Genomic DNA, 7,626 nt, shown 5'->3' with positions numbered 1-7,626 from the left:
GGTGGTATTTGGACAAAGTTCAGGACAACAATGTGTTGCAATGAGTTTGTCCTCTTTGATTTACAATAACAAACAAGGAATCACTTGTATTCAAGTTTGTCTCAGTTAACCAGACAATCATTTTTTATGCAGACCGAATTACCCACACTTTTAAATGTGTTCGAGACTGACTATCAAGGCAACAAAGTGTACACTTGGTCTATCGGCTACCATTGAAGTTTTAAATGACAAGCAAGGTTCGCTGACATAAAAAAATGAACGATGAACTTCTTAAAGAACTGATAAACGAAGATGTTCTTCATTTTGACGAGAATGCCCTAGCCGAGAAATTACTCTTCATTGACAACTTTGCGGTCGAATATGACGACAATTTCACAGTACTATCTGTCATCCTACAAAAAAACAAGATCGAATGAAGAGACAAATCCCCGCCAACATGAACATTTCCCTTGGCGACAATGATAATATATACCAGTATAGGTGTGCTTTTGTTTTACGCGGGTTACATTCTGTAACTGCAAAAATGTTAATCAAAATATAAACAAAAACAGATCATCCAAGAAACTGAACAAAGAACATTGAACCTCATGTTATAACTTGTGAATTGTTCCTCCGTTAGACTTATTTGTAGTTGTTTCAGGTCTATACACAGGAAAGCAACACAGCATTGATACCAAATATTAAAACATTTCCATCGTTTTGTTACAGTTTTGTTATACATAATTTCCAAAATTTATGCTCTGCCAAGAGCACTCTCTCTAGCTATATAATGTTGCAGTGGTTTCAGGGATTTTTTTTATTAAAAACAATAATTATGAACTATTGAACAGTACTATTGCTTTAATCTACTGATTTCTGACAACTCCCCTTGAGTCAACATTTAGCAACAAACTATGACTCAACACCAATAATAGATAAAAAATTGCCTTCTCCTTGCAATTTAAGGCAAATACATTACCTACTCAGGGTTTGTAAAAGCCTTGAAAGTCGTTGAAGATGCTTGAATTTAAAGATAAAAAATTCAAGGCCTTGAAAGTACTTGAATTTGAGGACTAGGGCTTAATTTTAGCAATGCTTTTCCTCAAGCAATTTTCAAGTTGGAAATTACAGTACTTTCATGGAAAAGCTGAGAAATAATATCAAATAATTATAAAATTATTTATGCCAACCATTCCAAAAGCGGTCCTTCAATTTTCTAACACTTGGCCTTCAAATTAATTGAAAAGTCCTTGAATTTCAACCTTTGGCATTTGTAGGAACCTACTCCTATATGGTAATATGTTATTTTGATTGTTTTCTAGTACCATAACAACATTCATTACACTCAGCAGACAAAAATAAACACAAGTAGAATTATGCATGACTAGCAATAACGAAATTGCGTGACAACAGTAAAAATCGCAATATGGCAGTCCCCTAAAGATAACTCCAGATATGCGATATTGGCCGCGGTCGCACTAGACAGTAAGCCGGGTTATTTCTAATTAATTAACTACGGTTAACCGGGTTACCGAAAAATCGAAAAATGTTTTGTTTTTTTTTAACAAGCGACATCTGATTTCAGATTGGTTATTGGTTTGCAAAATTTCTTACAATCAATCTATAAAAAATATTACATATTAAGTGAGAGACTTTATTTCATGAGGGCGGCACGTAACAATACCTAACATTACTGATGAACTTGTGGCCCTCTAAAAAATGCAAAAATACAAATAATAAAAACTGTATTAGCAATAAATATTATTGATAATAAAAATAAATATATTACTAGAATTTGATAACGAGACAAATCGATTTAAAACGAAGAGCAAGCAAACATCTATCTATTGTCATCAATTTATATCAAACGATCCCTTTGTCTTCTGAGAATTTAGCAATATTTTCCATAATTCAGCCTTAAGGATATTACCACCAAGAACACTAGAAACAAAAAATTCACAATAAACAGAAAGTAAATGTGTGCAGTGATCAAAAGCGCTGCTCTGGGGCCTTAAGTCGCCTTAAGTCGCCTGAAGTCGCCTTAAGTCGCCCTAAGTCGCCTAAAGTCGCCTTAAGTTGCTATCAGTTACGCAATGTTAAAAAGGTTTCGACACACTCAAACTGCCCCTGTAGAAGGTTTAGACTTACAACCGTCATATTAGGGTAAACTCCACTCCAAACTTATGGAGGAGGAGGCACGATGGCCCAATGGTTGGTTCAATGGACCCCTATTGGGGATCATTGCATTGTGGTCGTACTCTCATAGTGCCTCTCGTCACCCAGATGTATAAATGGGCACTGGTTACGGAACAGGGGAGGGGGGGAGGCAGGGTGCAGCAGAGGTAACCTCAAAAGATGCGCTTTTAACTTTTTTTACACTCGTTCCCAATGCATTCGAGCTATCTAAAACTCCCCTTAAAGGGCCCTGGCCAGCTCCACCTTTGTTTTATTTTACATAGAAGATTTTGGCTATTATGTTTTATTCGGAGCATGTCAAAGCAAGAAAATCACTGCGAAACTACTAAAGATAAAGGGACATACTTTCAGGAACACAACTTACAGTAAAGTGTTAGTCCAGACGCCCAACAAACGACAAATTACAACAGAGCATCTAACTTTTTAATACGCACTCATAGCGTTTCATGCCATCTTGGATTACAGTCTTCTTTTTCTAGTGCCAGTCCCCTATCGTTCTATAATAACTAGTTCCAGTTCTCTACATTTCTCCCTCTCTGAAAAAAGATGTTGTCCTCAACATGAACGAATAGACAATAGCCTCTTCTCATATAACAATTCTTTGTACACTTGTATCTCATCCATTGTACGAAATTATATAATGCCAAAAGGAAACATTTAACGGTCTTATCTAGGATGAACGTAGCTTCAATAGGTGCAAATCAGTTCCTTTCTTCTCACGTTAATTTCTAAGGGCCTGCTAGTAACACCACATAGGCACAGGGTACATCGGTTGTGATGATACTGGAAAAGGTACAAAATAGCTATAGGGCTGCAGAACAGGTTGTAGCATCCATGATACTGTAACAGGTTGCCACAACTGCTGTGGGTACGATACTGTGACGCCTTGAACTCCTGCTGTAGAACTGGTTTGAAAGGAGGGTTGTCCCATTACATCATAGGTCATCCTAAGAGGTGGTATGCTCATACGTTGTGACTGTCTAAGGGGTAAGCTATCTGCAGCCTCATCATCTACAGTACCAACTGATTGCTCTGGGTCTTCTTCTTCTCCCTCTGAGTCTGGGCTATCAACTTGACAAGGGTCAATTCTCTTCAATCTGGAACAATGCCACAATGATCCCCACACTGATTTCTTGTAGACTCGTAAAGTTCTTGGAGCTTATCAGGTGTGAGGCCAAGAATGTCCTCATCAGTAGTTCCGGTTGTCTCTTCTTGTGAAGCCTGCTGTCTGTTGGCCCTCCTAGATACTGTACGGCGACTCTTTGATGACTTAAGTGGGGTCTCAACTGGCAAGTAAGAACATGTTAATAACATGTTGCGATGGAGAACTTTTGACCTTCCATTTCCACTCTTTGGCTTTACTTCATAAACTGGCATATCCTTCCTCTTCTGAGTTACAAGATAGATTTCACGCTCAGTCATGTTTCGTACAAGAACACGAGCTCCTACACACATTGCAGTGTGTCTGACTTTCTTGTCATACTGTTGTTTCCCCACGTCTGCACTTTTCTTTGCATGGGCAGAGGCCAAATCATAAGCTTCTTTCATTGCTCGTTGCCAATTTCTGACATATTCAGGATATGTAGAAAATCCCTCTGGAGTTTTCAAGCCAAACACTAAGTCAATAGGTAGTCTCGGGTTTCTACCAAACAGTAGATAGAGAGGTGAAAATCCAGCAGAGTCATGACGGGTACAGTTGTATGCATGAACTACCTTATTGAGATGGTCACGCCAGCGGGATATCTCTTTCTCCAGTAAGGCTCTCAGCATGGATAAAAGTGTCCGGTTGAACCTTTCGACCTGCCCATTACCCTGCGGGTGATAGGGTGTTGTTCGTGAATGTTTAATCCCACTCAGTTTCTCAAGATTGTAGAGAAGCTTGTTTCGAATTCTCCACCCTGGTCATGATGGATGGTTTCTGGGAATCCAAATCTCATGATAAGGTCATTATATAATTTATCAGCAGCAGTCTTTGCAGACTTATCACGGGTAACATACGCCTGAGCAAATCTGGTGTAGTGATCCATGATCACCAATATATACTGGTATCCGCCCGAGCTTGGTTCGAGATGAACAAAATCCATGGAAACAAGTTGGAAAGGCGCTGTAGAAACAATAGGTTGAAGTGGTGCATTAACGTGAGTCGCAGGTTTTCGTTGCTTTAGGCAATGACACACTTTCGTGACATAATGGGTAATGTCTGCCCTTATAAACGGCCAATAGAAACGTTCTCTAGCTAGTTCCACTACTCTGTCTGTACCCAAGTGCCCCATGTTTTCGTGTAGTTCTCATTACACCTTTTTGTGGTATTTCTTGGGTAAGACCATTCGGTCTCTAGATCCAGACTTGTGGCAAAAAATTCCATCTTTAGCAATGAACAGTTTGTTCCATTCATGTAAGAGCTGTCGCACAATAGCTGACTCCTTCTGTCTCTCCTGATAGGTCGGATGGCTTCCGACTTGCATAAAGTGCAAAACACGACCGATTGTGGGATCTTCTTGTTGAGCTGTGATAAGTTCACTATGTGGCATAGTTGGAATGTTAACACACTCTTCCTTTAAGATATCAGGCACTGCTGTAAGTGATGACAACCAAGCGGTCTGAAGAGTGTTAGTTTCATGGATTGAGGAAGTGACAGCATCCAGAACATCTTAACTAGCTACTTCTGAACAACTTTCCATATAGTTCTCAAAGCTGATTGGCATTCGGGACAGGGTGTCACCATCCGCATTGGCTTTTCCTGGTCGATACTTGATTTCAAAGTGGAAATCGGCCAATTCATTAACCCACCGCAAACCTGTGGCATTGAGCTTTGCTCATGTTAGAATGTATGTCAAGGGGTTGTTATCCGTGAAAACATTAAACGTTGGAGAGTAATAAAGGTAATCACGGAAATGGTCCGTCACTGCCCATTGTAGAGCCAGAAACTCAAGCTTGTCTGCATGAAGGTGGTACTTCGTTTCAGCTGGTGACAGTGCTCGTGAAGCATAAGCAATTACTCTCATGACCCCATCCTGGTTTGGTACAACACTGCCCCAAGACCGTCTTTACTTGCATTAGTGTGTAGAGTGAATGGTTTTGAGAAATCTGGGTAAGCTATAACAGGTGGATGACTGAGGTGTCTCACTAACTCTTGAAGGGCAAGTTGCTGTTCCCTAACCCAACAGGTTGGTGTCTTTGAGGGTGGTTGACCATCCTTGCCAGTGCTAGTTAGGAGATCATAAATTGGTTTTGCAATTCTGGCAAAGTTCTTAATGTACCTTCGGAAGTAACTTAATATTCCGGCAAGCTGTCTGACTTCACCAACAGTTCTAGCTGACACTTCCTTTAACTTCTCGATAGCCTTAACACACCCTGGGTCCATCCGGTAATCATCACCTGACACAACTCGTCCTAGAAACTGGACCTCACGTTTAAACAAACTACATTTACGCGGCTTCAACTTCACTCCATGTTCACGCAACTTTCTTAACACGGTTCTCAGGTGCTCAAAATGTTCTTCAAATGTCCTGCTAAATACTTTGATGTCATCAAGGTATGGTATGACCACTTTGTCCCTCAGTTCACCCAAGCACCGTTCCATACACCGCTGGAAATTGACAGGCGCATTCATCAATCCAAATGGGATCCTTATCCATTCGTACAGTCCACATGGTGTAATGAATGCTGTGGCTACTCTGCTCTCCTTGCTCACAAACCCCTGGTGGTATGCCTTACCCTGATCGAGAACACTGAACCAACTGTTTCCACCACGACTATCCAGGGTTTCTTGGACTCTAGGTATGGGATGTCTGTCAGCAATAGTCCTGCGGTTAAGTTCTCGGTAGTCGATGCATAGTCTCAGAGACCCATCTTTCCTTCGGACACGGACAACTGAAGAGGTGTATGGAGACTTAGATTCAGTGATAAAATTCTGGTTCAGAAGGTCTTCAATGTACTGTTTCACCTCAGGGTACAACGGTCGAGGGATTGACGTGTACTTCTTCTGCACTGGCTGGCTATCCTTCAAGTTAATCTCCATTTCCAGATCAGGGATACAACCAATATCTTCTTCACTGGATGAGAATGACTCATACTCTTCCCTCAGCATTGTCTCAGCTGCAATTCGCTGATCTTGGTTTAAGCCACTAAGGTCAACTGCCGGGAGATGGATTTTGCTTTCTCCATCTTGTTGCCCAGAAGGAGTTGGTCTTGTTGGCCCTTGAGGCTCGTGCTCCCTTACATGTTTTTGGTCGGTCCGGATACTGCATTCACTCAGCCTCACGTCTGCCGTAGTCACTGATTTCACTGCCTGAAGAACTCCTAACGAGGTGCGGCTCTTAAGTGTGATGTCATGATCTGTACCATTATACACAGCAACTTGTATATGAGATGATTTTCCTGGTTTGATGTTTAACAAAGTCTCGTTAACTTCCAAGCCCTCTAGCAACAACTGTACTAGTTTGTCTGGCTCAAACAACACTGGTGTTTGCCTGTGCACAGGTCCTGTATTTGCACGACAACTGACAGCAACTGTGCTATCCTTAGGTATGACCACATCTTTTCTTCCAGTTCTCACTTAACAAATGGCATCTGAACTTGAACTCTGAATAAAGTTTACCAAGGCATCTAATTTTGCCTTATCTTTTCCAGGGAAACTCTTGTAAATAGTTGGCTTTGGACTCTGGTCCTGGCTTACCAGCTCTTCAATGACATTGTATCCCAGAATAGGACAATCTAACTTTTCTGATGTTACAAGGAAAGGCACTAACAGTTCTTCTTGACTACTATCACTGCTGAGAGAGGTTAACTTCACTCTGACTTCCACCCACCCAATGTAGGGTACCTTAGTCCCATTTACCGCTGTTAAATTTAGATTTGTATCCAGGAGCTCTGACAACTGTCTAATAGCTACTTGTCCTAGGTGTTGCTGAAGTAACTCGACTGATATTATGGATACCTGGGCACCTGTGTCCCATAACAAGTCACATTCACAGTCATTGAGGAAGCACTTTACCATACACTTCTTACCAACAAGGCCAATAACTTTAGCATGTTCACTTGGAGTTAAATGGCTAACACAGGCTGGGTCTACAAAATCTTTAGACTTACTCGTACGTGCCTCAGAGAGATGACTTATTGCTTGGCACAACACCTTGTGTTCAGACCAGTGTCCTTTCTGACATTCTGCGGAACAATACCATACACTTCGACACTGACTACATCTCTTAAGCTGTCCACGCTCGACTCCAGTTTTACAGCAGTTGTTACATTGGTGAGACTTGGGTGGATTTACAACTGTTTCCCGTCTCACGGAAGCAGTCGATTCCTGCTTAACTGTTTCCTGCACCCTCTTGCAAAATGAGAGACGTTCCCATACTTAAAACAGTGATTGCAATACTCCTTGTTTTCAAGGCAGCTTGAACACAAAGGTGGTCTTCTTCTCTCCGGCCACTTCCCATGGGGTACACT

This window comes from Orbicella faveolata, unplaced genomic scaffold, assembly GCF_042242905.1.
Source record: "Orbicella faveolata isolate gen_17 unplaced genomic scaffold, um_ofav_v1 contig_46, whole genome shotgun sequence".
Lineage (NCBI taxonomy): Eukaryota > Metazoa > Cnidaria > Anthozoa > Scleractinia > Merulinidae > Orbicella > Orbicella faveolata.
Note: the sequence above shows the minus strand (reverse complement) of the source record.